The sequence below is a fragment of the Poeciliopsis prolifica genome, unplaced genomic scaffold (assembly GCF_027474105.1).
Source record: "Poeciliopsis prolifica strain line A6 unplaced genomic scaffold, Auburn_PproV2 SCAFFOLD051, whole genome shotgun sequence".
NCBI lineage: Eukaryota > Metazoa > Chordata > Actinopteri > Cyprinodontiformes > Poeciliidae > Poeciliopsis > Poeciliopsis prolifica.
The window spans coordinates 2,747,818-2,764,606 of record NW_026562426.1 but is presented as its reverse complement, the minus strand read 5'-3'; the positions used below and the strand labels follow the sequence as shown (position 1 = coordinate 2,764,606).

General features: G+C 38.0%; 1 protein-coding gene and 1 long non-coding RNA gene across 7 annotated transcripts in view; one reads left to right on the top strand and one right to left on the bottom strand.

The window, feature by feature from the left end:
- The window catches only part of nrxn2b (neurexin 2b), a 686,688-nt gene that overhangs the window by 636,607 nt on the left and 33,292 nt on the right, over positions 1-16,789 (bottom strand). The gene's annotated exons all lie outside the window — the stretch shown is intronic.
- Positions 15,802-16,607, top strand: LOC129378265 (uncharacterized). Its single transcript, XR_008608039.1, has 3 exons — positions 15,802-15,946; positions 16,230-16,322; positions 16,462-16,607. It is a non-coding gene; the product is annotated as an uncharacterized LOC129378265 (long non-coding RNA).

Below are 16,789 nucleotides of genomic sequence, written 5' to 3'. Positions count from 1 at the left end.
AAAGAAAGTTCAAACTGTTCAAATCATATTGGAGAGTTCAGATACGCTGCATGTTTCCTCATGTTCAATACTGTTTTCATCAAGAATGGGCTAACACCTTTTTTAGCTAAAGGCCAAAAAGGAAAAGCTCAGTTGCCCTGACAGAAAGAAACATCTGTGTGAAAAAATAAAGGGATTCTGTCTGAGCTGTTGCCAAACACGAGAGCACAAAAAACCGCGCGACAGCGGACACATACGGTGCTGCTTTGTGACATTTTTCCAAATTTGAATAAACATTCACACTAAATTCAAAAACCATTTCATTTTCATGCTGCTTGTCCCTTCATGAGCACATCAATCCCTGCCTAATCTCATCTGTCAAATCAGTGGGAAGTTCTCATTGAAGCCACAACAGACTAATCACACACGCCAAGTCTCTGAACTAAAACAGTGCATGGAAAATCACACTGAAAAAAAATGAAATAAATAATATGGCAAGCTAATACACGTCAAAATTCTTTAAATATATATATATTATACTCCATGTTTTACACTTGAGTTGCTACATTTTCAAAACTATGCCGTTAAATGACACAAAATCCAGTAGTAGGATATGGTTATTGTTGTAACTTAAGAAAAAGAAAGATGAGTAACTGTTTGTCCCCACCTGCTGCTCCAACATGAGCGAACCGAGCTCCCAGGTCTCTAAGGATATATCTGACGGGACACATGCAGCCACACTTTACTCTAACCTCAGATTCTTTGATCTGGGAACACAGATCTCTGATAACTGTTACGATTGGGTCTAAAAGTAATAAAATAAAAATAAGAAATCAGAGCAAAAACACTCAGCATTGATCTAACTCTTTTGTAGCGCTTGTGGTTTAAAAACCACAAAGTGTAACAATGGACTGGTGGAATGGATTTTTGTTTAATTCTATTCAGATCAAAAATATGTTTATTGTTCCCAAAGGGAAATAAAATTTTATAGTGCATTTGTCATATCCAAGAATCTTCAGAGTTGTTTTCGATGGTGATGCTGTGGGCAGGAAGTGTCCGAAAGTCAAAAATGACATTCTTCCGCTTGTAAAGCATTCAAAAACAGATATATATATATATATATTATATATATATATATATATATATATATATATATATATATAATATATATATATATATATTTCAGAAGCAATTCCAAAAGTGCGCCTTCCCGAACTGCTCCATTCCTGACTGCAGCAGAAAAGGAGAGCTCTTCCATCTCCAAACAAAATTTATGACAGTCTCGCAGCAGTTCAACTCTGCAGTTCAATTAAAATCACTTCTAAATCAGAGCTAGTTTGTAATTATCTAAAAGATCTTTAATAACTAAAGCCTCCCAGATGAGTCCCACAGGACAAGTAACCGCATGCACACGAGAGGCAACGGCAGCAGCTTGTCTGCTCCATTTAGACGTAAAATTGGGGGAATGATCAACAATCCCAGGGCTTACAGCTGCTGTAATTGGCGTCGGAGAACATAAATGCTGGGAAACATCCAAACTTTACTGGTTAAAATCTCTTAAAAAGGCTTGGAGGAGAGGTTTGCTCCCTTTCGGTGGAGACACCGAATGTGTAAGTCGGTGCTTCCATTAATGAAATATTTCCACCATGGTTTGCAGACTCATTTTTTTTTGTTTTGTATTGTTTTTTCAGCGTATGTGAATGTAAGCTCTTTAACAGCATGACTGTGTTGAAATGCAATTGCAGAACTCCTGTACGGAAATTAAAGTTAAAAGAATCTACCTCAGAAGAATAAATTGGAGGCTAACCAATATCAATAACGATAGATACTTTTTATTCAAGTTTGATGTAAAAGCAAACTTCTGACCTTTAGGTGTTTTTTTTTTCTTTTACAATGCTTTGTAAAACAGAATTCAATTCATTTTATGTATGCATTACCGTATTGTGCTAATGTAACATCAAAGGTTTTTTAAAGGGCTTACGACTGCGAACATTTTGCCCTTTCTCTCTTTTTAGAATGTCATAGTTTAATTATGGCCAGCAGACTACATGGTACTGCACGTGTGACCTTTATATACAGTTAGGCTTCCTCTGGGTTACAATTTGCATATCTTACTCCGTCAAATGAATCTCATGTTGAAGGACAAGGAGCAGGAACAAGAGCATCCTGGGTACCAAGAAACGAGGTCAACAAATCATTTTTTTTATGTATTTAAATATGTTTCATATTCTGAAGTAATCTTCCAGAAGCCTGCTCTGGATGTTCAATTTTGATAAAGTAAAAAAATAGGAAATAATAAAAATGTAACCCTAAACTTCTTTAAGGTTACTTCTGTCAAAGTTGTCTCACATGTCATAACAGACGTAAAGGTCTCACAAACTTTGCTTTTAGAGGCCGTGAGGAACATGGATTAATAAAGGCGCTTGTCTTCCACTCTCATGTTGCTGTTTGTCAGCCGCCTGCACACATACAGTTGGGTTCAATAAAGTAGTGTTTAAATTTGAAAAAAAAAAAATGAAATTGTGTTTCAGAAATACACAAACTGGGGGTAGACAAATTGTAGAGTCAACATTTTATTTGCAAACACCAAAAAAATTCTCGCCAAAAAAAAGATTCCTTGAATCTCCTAACTGAAAATTGCTCCATTTGACCAACCTCTTTGAATAGATATTCCAACTAACTATATAACTGTCCACAAACACAACCATTGAATTTGGTTCTTTGGTGACTCAATAACACATTTTGTTGGTCATTAAAAGTTAATTTACTGTGCTTGTTTGAATTCTGGCACCTTGATTTTTTAAAAAATGATTATTTTAGCTTTAACAATTTAAGAACTGTTGGTCAAGCGCAATATTAATTTAAGGTATTTTAAGAAAACAAACAAGTATAAAAATGCAATTTTTAATTTAGTATCTTAAAAGTGACAGCACAGATTGCTAAAAGTGACAAACCAGTAAAGTTATGTATTAAACAGTCTGTTCATTATTCTTGATAATATGGTTGTTTGTGCTTATTTTTGAACTTAGAAAGACATACTAATTGTAACTTCAACATTGAAATCTAAGATTCTCAACCTATCTGTTTGTAAGTTACACTAGTTGGTTACACTAATATAAAAGCACCAGTCGTCCTTTTTATTTCCAGTTCTAATATTATTCGGCTTGTTTTAGCCCATCCACCTGCTTCCTGTTGCCAAATACACACAAACAGATTTATCTACCAACAGTCAATATGACTTCAAACTAAAATAAAACCAGTGACATTTATTTGTGTGAAAACTGTTCAGAGAGGTTATGCATCATAAATTAACTCCAGGTATGACACAAAGTTTTAAAAAATTACCACCAATGCAGTATTACATAGAATGGCATCATTATAATTAACATTAAGGCAAATTGATTTTATCTCCAGATAACTCTCATATTAATTTCAATCATCATACACCCAACAGGCTTCTGCCACCAACAGAAAGGGAAACGATGGGCTCAATTTCATAACTGATCAAAGGTCAATTACAGAGTAATGCAAGATCCCAATGGAGTTATTATGTTTATATTGCTGGTGATAAGTCAAGGCTGATGTCTGTGTTTAATGACTCCACGCCGAGCGGCGGCTAAGCAGCGTGGAAAAAAAATCGTCCATTTCCCCATGCGCGCCTGAGCGCAGAGGCGTTCGAGCTCTACTGGAAAACAGATAAATGCAGAGAAGTTCCTAAACGCACAGAGGAACTGCGTAAATAATTCATTCATTTTAAATTCAATGAATCCAACGTGAATGTGTGCAGATACAGAATCTGCTCAGATGTAATAATACAAGGGAGCGTTTAAAGTTGTGACTTTCTCCTTTTTGTACGAGGAAGTTAAACAGACGAAACGGAGGACGAGGCGGGGATCGAGACGGAGATGGAGCACCGGTCGGAAGGCTGATCCGATGCGTCCGCGCTCCCCTCAGAGAGTTAAGCCTATTAACTAATGAAGAGAAGGAGGCAGAGGTGGCCTGATGAGGTTGGTCTGGTGTTCATGCTGGTGTAGTGGTGACAAAGACCTCAACCCCTTGGTTGTCCATCATCGCGTTTATCTCTGCACCAGCTTTCATAAATTTCTGCAATATTTCTTCAGAATAAAATTCATTACCCAATATGTTCAGCTCTCCATGGCGACCGTGCTGCTGCCATTTTCTCATTCCACCACCAGGAGAGACGAACGCGGCTTAGATGAGAGCTGTAAGTGGGAGCCGTCGTTAAAGGAGCTGCACTGTGTCATTTCCAGGCACAATCAACTCCTGTTAACTCCAGTTGTTCTAAAAATTTTGTTCAAATCAAGTTGACTAAAGAAAAGATTTGACATAGTAATTTAACGCCTTGAAATTGGGTCTCTATCTCTTAAAACAGCATTCTGCATTTCAAAATACACTTTTGTAGTTTTCTACTCCTGGAAGGTTAAAATCAACCATCCCACCAATCACAACATTGGTGTGATGTATGTTATCTTCAGATTATGCTAATGAAGCAGGAATGTTCATAGAGAGGAGCTCAGGAAGGAAACAATACTCAGGGGGTCGGGGGAGGTTCTGCTTAAAATCTGTCCAGGCCACAAAAAGGCTTTCACCGGCCCTGTGCCAAGTTCATTTACTATTCTCCATATTAAAAGGACATGACTGATAACTACCACAAACACAAAAGCAGCAGGAAAGAGTTTGCAACTATCATGAGCATTTAAACGTCATGTCAACAACGGAAGCAACTCCAGTCTCTGCACAGTTTCTGCACACACACACACACACACACACACACACCCCCACACACACACCACACACACACGCACACACACACACACACACACACACACACACAAAAACTGAATTTAAACTGCATCCTAATTACCTAAAAGATAGCTGAGTGCATTTCTGGTGTACTAATGTTCACACACAAAAGGAGACTGGCATTGTAAAAAGGCAGACAGGAGTAGACATCCCGGGATCTCTGGCAAACACAATGGATATTCTAAATACGACAGAAAAAAAAAAACAGCTTGAGAAATGTTTTTAAGGAAAGAAAGTCCCAACACTGAAATAGAAAAAAACTCCCTGTGTGACTCTTCAAAGTAAACCTTGAGAAATATTTGAAGTCCCAGCAATAAAAGAAAGAATGTTTCAACTTCAGACTAAGGAACAAAAAAAAAAGAAATCAAATGGATTTGACTCGTCACGGATTGGGCGACTGTTAAAAACTGACTGGTGTCTCCGTGGCAGAACACTTTGAAACTGGCAGATAGAAATGCATTTTTAACTAATCTCAAACCTCCATTTTTTTATTTTTTTTTTTTTGGGGGTAGGTAGTGGGGTCAACATCATTTTCTTCTACAATCTTTATCTTGTCTTCATTACATTTGGGAGTTCAGCCTCGTTCAGCTGAAATCAGTGAGAATGTGTGGCAACAAGGACATGTTTGACCATTTTAGTCTTTTGTCTTATAGAAATCTTGATAATTTTGATGGTAGTGCTCATTGTGTTCATCTAAATGTTTGATTTTTTTTTAATAGTTTTGTAGTTTAACTGTTAGGATGACATGATTTCCTATCAAGCAATGACAAATTTCAGTTTGAAATTTAACAATTTCAAACTGAAGTTAAATGTAACTAAATACAATTTAACTTAATTATTTCAAACTCTGTATGGTGGTTAGAAATTAAAACAAAACAAATGAAGAAAATGTGTATTAATCGTTCGTGAAAATAAAAACATAAAAAACTACCAACATTACAAGACTGAATTCATTTTCACACTTCTACTTTTTTTTTTTTTTTTAACAAATACTTTTCTCTCTTTCACTCGAGGCTGCAGACATTTCTTAAATGGCGATTTTCATAAACCGCCCGAGAAGTTTTACTTTTAATTCAGCATCATTTCAGACATGGTTGCCGTGGTTTTGAGACGCCATTGTCCCGTATTTTCATTTGACAGGCGGTAACCCGCATTGTTTCAGTGAGGAAGATTCCTTTGCTACTTGAGATGGATACGATTCAGCAGTACTTATTTCTCAGAGTGTTGCGTCTCATCTTTGTCTGACTCAGAATTACTTTGTTGACTATAACTCCAGGTTCAGAGGCTCTTATCAGCAGAGAGAGAGAAAAAAAATGAAATAAAATCCCAAGGTTGAACTGAATGCAGCTGAGGTTGAAGTTGATTTTTTTTCCCCCTTCCAAACACATTATTTTCAGTATTTAACTACTGATATGTAGCCAGAAGTAAAAACGATTTTGCAGAACTGAATGCTTTTCAAATGAACTGCCTTCAATCAGTTTGTACATCAGAGTCTAGAGTTCACATTCCAGTTCTACTTACGATTCCAGTATCAGGATTCTCCAAGTTAAAAATAACCATCTCTCAGTGGTTGCACCTTATTGCATGTATTTCACATAAAAATGGAAACAGAGTCTTTTCCAAAAGAAGAACAACTCTTACTGATTGCTAATCTCGTAATGAAAGCTCCAGCTACAGCCTCAAACACCATCAGTCTTCTGCCTCCATATGAAAGAGTGATAAGACGAGTAATACTAGCAAAGAGGCAGGCTGCTGCATTGCTGAGGACATGATACTTATCTCAAAGGTGGAACAGAAGGAATTCACATAGCTACAAAAACACTTGGACCCTGGATCTCAGTTGCAGAATCCAAATCACTTTGCAGAAGAAGTGCTGCCCAAAACGTCAAGCGAAAGTCAAACTTCCCACTGAACACTGTGACGTGTAGTCAAGCAGCAAGAACTGCCTGTCCCACCTGAGCATGGTGCTGCATTTTATGGAAAACTGGGGACAGAGAAGTGCCCGTCTCCACACCGGCTTCCGAACAGAACACGGAGGGGAGAACAAGGCCAGCTGGAAGCTCGACCCGATGGGATCGGTTGCATCAGTGATGTTGTGAGAGCACAGCTGCAGCAGCGTGTTGGCGAGTAAAATACTAAATGGATTCTGGTGAAAATCGCAGAAGCGTCAAGTTTTCTTTCCATGCCATATTCAGGGCTGCAAAAATATTCTATATGTTTCAGGGAGAAGAAGAGTTAGAATTGCCAGGCATTCCATCTGGCAAAAGGTAGAAAGTATTTTCTAAGTTTTGCCACTTAGAAAAGACTTTCTTTCTAACTGTAGAAGGAAACTTTCTACACTTTCTTTCTACTGTGACTTTTATAAAATAAAATAAATACTATTTTAAAAGTATGTTTTTTTTACATGTTTGTTGAAACTGTCCCTATGTCAGTATATCAGATCTGTGACAAAAAAGGATGAGCTCCTTTATTTCACCTTTTATATATTACTTAATTAGATTTTTAACAAGCTGTCCGTCGAAGGAGTAAGAAGAAAGAGGAATCTGTCCTCCATTTCAACCCTTTTTCATCTGTGTGGGTTTTTTGTTGCGGTGTTACTTCACGGTCAGTGCCACCATACAGTGTTTTATGCGGCTAAGTGGTTTATACTAATCTACTCAATGAAATAGCGGAAAGGTAAAACGTTGATGAAAAGATTCAAATGAGAAATCAGACAGGGGGGAAGAAGCCTCACCACAGAGACAAAGCACTGTTTGTGAGGTGTGAACATGCACTCGAGGAGATGCCTGAGCTTTTTATAGAAACAATCCTGCTCTTGTTGTGTGCGGAGATTAAGGCAAAACAGCGGCTCCTACAGCTGCGACTGAAAAACCAAGCTTGAAAAGATGGATGCTCTAACGACAAAGATCCCATCAGCAAAAACAATAAAGCATCAACTAATTATAGAAAAATTCATAATTGTCTTTACACATCAAAACCCAAACTCATCGCTCATTTGACGCATCCATTGCGACACATCTATAGCTGACGTTGATTTACGTAACGTTTGGTTTTGCAAAGTATGAAAAAGAAAATGTCAAAGTAATGCATTCAGCTGCAAAGGTGTTCAGTTTTAAAGTTCTTATAGCTTTTGGGGAAAAAAACATCATTACTATGCTCATACAACACTAAATGTAAATGTGTATCAAGTCTGCTGTAGAGTCAGCCATTCTGTGCTGCATTAACTCAGTGGCATTGATTATTTTTTATTTTTTTTAAAGTTCTGTGGAAAGATCCTCCGGAGAATCGTATAAAACGAGTTGAAACTGCGTGAGAAATTGCAGAAATTTTAAATCATAACCGAGATTGTAATCCAACAGTGGAAAAAGGACAAAAGATTTCACTGGGCTTTTTCGGGACAGACTTCGGATCCAGTACGCTGACGGCGCTACAGCATTTGCTTCTACTCTGAATCCCCAGAACCAGAACCAGACACAGAGCTCGAATCTGGGCTTCCAGAAAACTGCAAAACTGCAGGAACACAGAGTTTCTTTCAATAAAGAATAAAAAGCCATTTGTTTCAACTCGTCTTTGATTACTAGGACACTAATTATAGTCTGTATTCCAAACGCTCATTACTTTCCTTTTAATATGCCACCAAAATGTGATGTCTTATGTTTTGATCAACACTTTGAATTGCTTTGTTGCTTTGCCTTCTCAAAGTAAGCACTGAGTGACTGCTGGGCATCCAAACAGAAGAGAAAAACAGTTCAACTGTTCAAGAAAGCAATTCCTGTCATATTTGCAAGCAATATTTATAATATATTTAAAAACTTTGGCTTCACTTTATGCTTTATGGACAGAAGATGAGTCCAAATGAAGCAGGGAAGCTGAAGATACAACCTGTAACTTACTCGTCTCAAAACATCCTACAGAGAATGTGCTCAAAAAGAGTGAAAATTTAATTAAACCATCTGACCAAAATTCTATAATGGTCATACATTAATATAAGCTAATGCATTAGCTCCTTTGCCCAGGTCAACTTCAACTTTCAGTATCTGAAAATTGTTGAATATTAATCAACACTGTGAAACCTTATGGAGTGGCTGGCAGGCCTCAGGACACACCAGCTAAACATTTTTTAAAAATGTCTACAATGGTCATGCAGGCAATCAGCTACCCAACAAAATAACTTCTGACAGACTGACTTGACTTTTTTCATAAACTTCTCCAACGGTTTTAATGGTGGAGTTGTTGTGGCTGGCAGGTCACCAGCTTACCAGATCTTAGAGTTTACCTCAAGAAGGAAACATCCATATTGACTGAAAAGCTGTTGTATTCTGTGGGCTTTCAATGCTGAATCAATACAACTCTGCAGTTATTTTGCTTATTGTTCAATCAACATGTTTTCCTCTAGTGGACAATGTACAGTTGCTCATTCCTTCAGATTTATATGACAGTTAATGCAAATAACCAAGTGTGTACCAACAGTAAGAGGGTCGAGAAAAATATAGCACAAATATCACATACAGTATCATGATAGTGTACAGCTTATCTCTAATTCACACCAAATGAAAATGCCACTTCAAATTATAACTGCTGCTGTAAATTTTACTGTAATTGCATCATAGCACAAAGGGCCAGAGTCAGGGGATGCCGCTTGTAAAGTTAATCAAAAAGTAATTTGGTTTTTAGCCTGTGAGAGAAAAAAATAGCTCATTGTAGAGTAATTTATTCCCCACGTTATTTCATTGATGAATGTCAGTTTCAATCTAAATATTTCGTTTGCATGCTATTTATTTAGCTAATAGCACGTTAATAGTTTGCAAAACCCAGCTTTTATTTTGGTAGTTAGTTACCGGGACATGAAATTGCATATTAGATTCAGCTTTGATCAAAATATTTAGCTTGAGACTAAATATTTAGCTTCCTAACTAAGTCTTTATATTGAACATAAATATTTATTTACAATTTAAACATTTAGTTTGTCAATTAAATATTCAGTTTTAGGGCTGGATATTTAGTTTGTTAGTTACATGTTTAGTTTAACTAAATACTTCATGTGAAGCTAAATGCTTAGCTTGCTAATATAATTTATGAATTAATGAACATGGTGAAAATATGACTAAAACACAAAACCCCCATACTTTTTTTTCTTCTTAAGTAAAATAATCAAAATTATTGCTGTATATTTTTTTCTACTGTAACTTTACAAACAGTAATAAATACTGATCTACTGGATATTTTTTGCTGATAATTAGTTGGAAAAAGTAACAGGAACATATTTAATTGCTGTGAGTAAGATACTACCAGAGTGACCCATCATACATAGATCTATTCATGAAAGCTATACACACTTTTTTACCCAAGAACAAAAGTTGAGCAATAACAGTGCTAAGCCAGTTTACAGACAGAGTACTTACAAGTTCTTATCTGCAGCTTTCTCTTTCTCTTCCTGTCTCTTACCTCTCCATCACCTCAGCACTCTTGCTGCTCATGTACATGTGTACACTGGAGGGAAACCTGAGTGGGATCAATTACCCCCCCAAGCTCCTGCTGCCAAATTTAGTGCATCTAACTCTGAGCAACTCAAGAGTTCTTGTGCATATCTGGATATCACAGATCTGCACTGAGTCTCAACTGTCTCTGAAAGTCGAGTTTGTGAGGCGAGTTTCTCAGATCTCAACTCTGGCTGACTGAGTGGTCAAAGAGTTTGACATGGTTTGATGCATAGTTTAGCTGGAAAAATGATAGTACTACTAATAATAAAACCAGTGTGAAGTGTGACTACGAGGCGAGCGCGAAAGCTCCTCACCGGGCTGAACCTGCATGGTGAGGTCAACGCTGGTTCGTTGACCTCTAACGCGCCTGCAAACTGGGAACACATATCAGCGCAGACAGAGCCGGATGCTGGACAGCATGTCGAAATGGAAAAGACGCATGAAATTTGTTGTCCACCGATATAAATCATTCTCTACAAGCTATTCTTTAAACTTGTAGAACGTTAAACATGTCAAACTCCTACTTTGATCAAAAACTCTGGAAAGAAACATCATTCCTCACAGCCTGTGTCCAATGTGAGTGAAAGGAGGCCCGCGAGATCCGTGCTGAGGTGAACTTAAATTTTACTGTAATTGCATCATAGCACAAAAGGCCAGAGTCTCGCTCGTTGCGTCTCGCTGCTGCAGCGCGAGACACAACGCGCAGAGGCGCCAGCGCTGTGATCGGTCCGCCTTTAAATGCATAAACTACTAACCCATCTTCTACAAACATATCTTTTAGAAATTTAGGAATAAATCTGCTCCGCCAGTGAAACGCTCAGAGCAATAGAGACGCTTGCAATCTGGCTTAAAAAAAAAAAAGCGTTTTTGACATTTTTTTTTATTATTATTACTTACCTAAAATCATAAACAAGAAAGGCTCAGTCTGGCGGTGGGGCTAGTAAAGCATGGTGGGCCGCCAGGCCTACAATCCACTGAGGGAAACCCTGAAATCTGAGCTGTGTGTTAAAAAGAGAACCATACCTTGTGGTTGACTGTTGCTAACTGGGAAAAGTAGTTGTCTTGTAATTGGATGCTGAAGATAAATTCCAGTTTCCTATCGATATTCCCTCTGAGCAAAGGATTCACCCTCAAGTCGCCTGCTGACCTGTGCATCAGCGAATGAATTGATGAGCATTTGTGGCCCTCTGTGTCTAGTGTGAAGTTCTTGGAGTGACCAGAGAAGCAGTATATAAAGTCAGCCCTCGCAAATCTTCAACAAGCCTTTCAGTCAATTATGTTCGTAATGAGCCACGGCCCTTTTTATGGGTTCCCATGATGATGGCTCGCTCCTCCTGCAGCAGCTCCCACACTGTGTTCCACACATTAGGGGAGAATCCTGAACTACTACAGCCGTAGATATATTGTCATCGCAATATTGATGTCACAACGGACTGCTTTGGGTACAATAATTGCATGCCAATAAATTCCAAGTATCAATAGTTCCCAGCATGCTGTGGAGTAGTTTAGGCCGGTCGATAGGCTCGCAGCAGCAAATGTCCGTACCTGATGGTGCCCAAGACAGCAGCGTTGAAAGCTAGAACAGATGAAAATGAGCGCGCTGAGAAAAAAAAAAGCGATATGCAGCAACTGATATCAATTTGTATACAAATAACATTGCATGATTTTTCAATATTGTGCAGCACTAGTTATTACTGCTAGATATAAATCCTCATCTTCATATCAAAAAAGGCAATTACCAAGACTATTCTGGGGCCGAGGATTCGCCAGAGGTCCCCGGTCAATTTAACAGAGGCACGAGTCAGTCTGCTGCTACTTTTTCATGTGTAGATGTCGGGTAAAATCTCCAGTTGTCTCCGTTCTTCAACCTTTCTCAATAGAACAGAGTTTTTAGTTCATTTCACGTGCAAAAATCCTATCCTGCAGAACATAATGACATTTGCAGGAGTTAATATGCTTATATTGCTCCATCTGAACAGACACATGAGGCACATCTCCACTCCTTGAAATCATTGATACTGTTACTTAGAGACCAACAGCAGTGGACGTAATGTAATATTAAACAGACTAATTCATACTAGAGCTGTCATATGACCATAATCAACATTGTGTTTCTGGCGTATTTTTTTGATCTGACTGAAACTTCTCAATACATCTACTGAGAACTCTTACCAAATCAAAGTCGGGAGCAACCTAACACGACCTGCTTAAAGTTTTTATGTTGAGCAACTTCTCACAAGCAAAACAAAAGGATTCCATGTCAGCCATAGAGGCCGAGCGTATCATGTCTACATGAATCCAACAGGATCTTCATTCACAGACCCTATTGTGTAACGCAACGATTTCAACTCGGTTTTAGACACTTGGTTAATGTTGCAGCCCCTATTAAAACCCAGTAGCAAGTACCAAGGTTTGGAAGGAGACGTAGCGCTAATATTACAAGCGTACAACACAGAACTCAACAGAAAGTTAAAATCAATAGTAGGTTTTCCTATGACGTCTGTATCTTTCTTTTATTCAGTCCTGTCCGCGCTCCCTACCAACCAACCACGTTACAGAGTCTCATTGTACTTTCAGACCGATTCAACCTCAGCAGATTACAGTGAGAAACAGGCTCTGAAACGTCCATACAAAGCATGCCGAGACTCAAAGAGGAGGAAAACAAAAAAATGTCTGGTTCAATGAAACCTTAGACTGGTATTGTGGAGCAAATCCTCAGAAACAGCTTAGCCCGTCATCTTACCAAACAAAAGGAAAAGCCTGCACACAAAGCGCAAAGGCTTTCAGGTAGGAGGTTATGCTGGATGTATTGTACGGTGGAAGGAGAAAAGGGAGACGACCGTCACGTACATCTCGGAAAATTGGAACGTCACAAAAAAATTCAAAGATTTTTTGTCACTCGTTTTAGAAAGTGAAACTCAGATTTATTAGAGTGAAATATGTTATGGCTTTATTTTTTGGAATACTGATAGCTGCCACTTACAGACATTGAACACCCATCACACTGAATCCTGTACAAATTAGGTGAGTATAGAAAATAGATTGATAAATTACACTTTCTATCACATGAGACCACCTGGATAATGAACTTAGGATTTTCTATGGTTCCCCACACTATTAATAGCATCTCTGGTGTCTCATTGGATAATAATGTAATTTGATCTACATTATTATAACTTCAGTTACAACTCAGAAAATCTATAGTAAATGTCTCCTCTAAACATAAACACCAAATCTCTGTGTTAAGCACGCTAGTGCTGGTGATAAAATATGACAAGCATTTTCATTGGTCACCTTCCCATTGTTTTAGTGACTAAAACAGATTTATTGTGGTTGAATTTGATTGCATGGAATTTTTAACTGAAAGACCATAGTTGCGAATTTGTGTTTTTTCAACATTAGAAGAATATCAGAAAAAGTTTTCACGCACATTTGTAATGAAACGCAGCTACAGCGACTGATCTGCAGCAAACTGATGCCGGGACAAATCTAGCTGCCTCTGTGCAGGTTGCTAACTTTGACACTATATGTGTGGTAGCATCTTGCTCTTTCCCTCACGAGCTGCGTTTCCGTCGACCGCATAGCTGAGTGATTTGACATTTAGAAAATTTGCTTAATTGGAACATTTTTGAAGAAAAAAGTAATTTATCAATAAGACGTTTCGGTGTTAGTTTAAGGTGAATTTTTGGCCGTATCAAAATAGGTCTGTTTCCCAAAATTGAAAAGGAAACACTTTTTCCATATCGCGTGATCAACAACCGCTTGCTGCCACTGACATAAACCACGAAGGAGACGACAACAGAAAGTAGTGGCAGGGTGACGGCGCATTGAAAAACGGTAAGTTTCTCAATGACTTGCCGTTTTAAGCTTGTTAAAGTGATTTTAATTGTGCTTCTTTTAATGCAGACATTGCAGTTGCACAACTGCGGGGTTTTTCTACATTAGCGGAATATGGACAAAGTTTCACATACATTTGTAATCCAAAAACATCGATTATGAGGGAATTTGAACTGGTCCAAATTCAACATTTCCTTTTGAATTTATGAAGATAAAAACCAGCAGATAAAACCACAGAAAATGTGTACAGTACAACAAACACAAAAAATTATATGAAAACCAATTCATATGTTAAAGGAAAAATATTCTTTTAATCAAAGATGGAAAATCACTCTTTGTGCTAAAACAAATAAAAAATAAATATTTCAAAGAATTTACACTTAATGTTCTGAGATGCAGTCCTGAGTATAAGTGTCGAGTTTCATTTTGCTATTCATTTTAACTTGGATACAGATGTTTCATTCTTGCCTTCTTCAGATTAATGATTTCTCCCATAATGAGGAAGATGTCTGGAGCAACTGAAGTGGTTCCGGCCCTGCCTCAGCGCTTCCAGCTGCTGCCGGCTCCATTATAGGAAGGACAGTGGAGGTGCAGCGCTGCCCAACTTCACACAGAATGACAGCTAATACCTTCAGAGAAAAGTGTCTATGGTAGCACCAAAGGGAACGAGAGGATAGGCAGTGAAAAGTTCAGCCGTCTCATCTCGGCTTACCATCGCTCTGACTGCACTAATCTGACAGCTGATGCACGCCCAGCCCGTCTCTCAGCACTGTTTTTCCGCTTTCCTCCTCTCACTTTTTCATCTTTACATTGAGATTGTTCACTTTCATATTTTCCTCTTGTAGCCTTCCTCTTTGTGAGGGTTTCATCACAGGATCAAACAGCTGCTCACGCAAGAATCTAAAGGGAAATAATAAAAGTCACCATTAATACAATCGGATCATTAAAGTGGCAGAAAAGCAAAAAGTTACTGACCACATTTTGTAAAGTAGCCTAATTAAGCTGAACAGAAAGTTGAAGTTGGTTTTAAACAAAAAGTCTGACGATGCAAAACTCATATCTGAGAAGTCGTATGACATCATCAACGGCTTTGCATTACCTCAGTCACTGCTGAGCAACAAACAGCTCATTAAACTAATTGAAAAGCTGCATAAGTTAAAAGGCTTGGGTATGTTGCTCCTGACTGATCAATTCATTGGCTTATTGATTTAGGGAGTGCTGCAGTGACTTCCTGCCAAAAATTGTTACTGTATATCTGTTGCTTGCCTGCACAGTCATGGCAATTTGTTTTTGTTTTTTTTGCCTGTTGGTGCAAGACTGAAAATGCACAGCAGAGTAAATGGAAAATGAATTACTGACAAAAAAGTCAAATTAGGAAGTTGGAAAGTGAAAAAATTTGTTTAAAAAAACAGTAAGAAGAAAAACCCTAGTAAATTTTTGACTTTTGGAGCTCAGAAAGTTTTGGCAGAAATTTACACCTCTTTCAATCTACAATGGCAATAATACATGCCACCATCATGGAAATGTCTGGATGTGTGGAAGAAAAGACAAAACGACTTCTCTAATGCAAATGTCCTGTCATGCCTCTTCAGTTAGTCCATTAAGAACCTGTAATCAAATGATGCTGTTTATGTATAAAACACTCAATATTTTACACATAAAATATTGAGCATCCCAAAGATGTTCTCTTACCTAAACATCTTCGGGAATGTTTATTAAATGAATGTGTGCAACCACAGGGGAACACTGAGTTCTAAAAATGTTGCAGTATGCAAGAATGAGTGGCCTGAATCTGGAATTTACAACGATTTCCAATCATCAATCAGGTAAAAATAAATACAAAATCATATTACAATGTACAATGTATTCTGATGATGTATGTCCGGCTATTATTTACAGTTATCTTTTTTACATAACATGAAATGGCTTGGAATGTTACAATTCAATTTGAAATTTTTTTCTTAAACTTTTGACAAGACACTAGACACTGCTGCATTCTAGAGCCATTGCAGTCTGGAACCCGTTTTCAAACGGTGCTGTCAGAGAAAACATCCGGTGGTTTCATGTGAACATACAGTACAAACATCATAACTCTTCCATTTCCACCAGAAACTGTCGCGTGAACAGGGCCTGAATTGCACAAGCATGTTTTTATTTCCGCATTGGACCGAGTCGCTGAGAGATAGACGCTATTAAATGGAGGTGACTGACTGATTCTTCCTACTTCTTTTCAAACAGAAAAAATGTGCTAAGCTAATCATTTTTGTTCTCGGCTACATACGGAGATGATTTCTGTTCCACTGGGTACTTGATTCTTTTTTTTTTCTTTTTTTTTTTAAAGAAATGTCACTGCAGGATTACAGTTGAAGTCTCACGTTAAGAAGGACAATTTCAAGTTGTGAGCTCACATCAGCTCAGAGTGAAGAGATTCACCAACAGTCAGTTTAACTCTGATAAAAATCAAACATGGTCCGAAGTGCCTGGGAAACTCTGAGTGCTACAGAAACGGACGTCCGACTTGTGTCCTCTTCTACAAAGTGGCGCCTGAGCCGTTTCCACTCCCTCGTCCTCTTCTTAGCATTTAAATAATCACATTAGCACCCGGAGCTTCTCTCCCATTCATTGTAGCACTGACATGTCTGTTGGAACTCCAGTCTGATGATTTATTT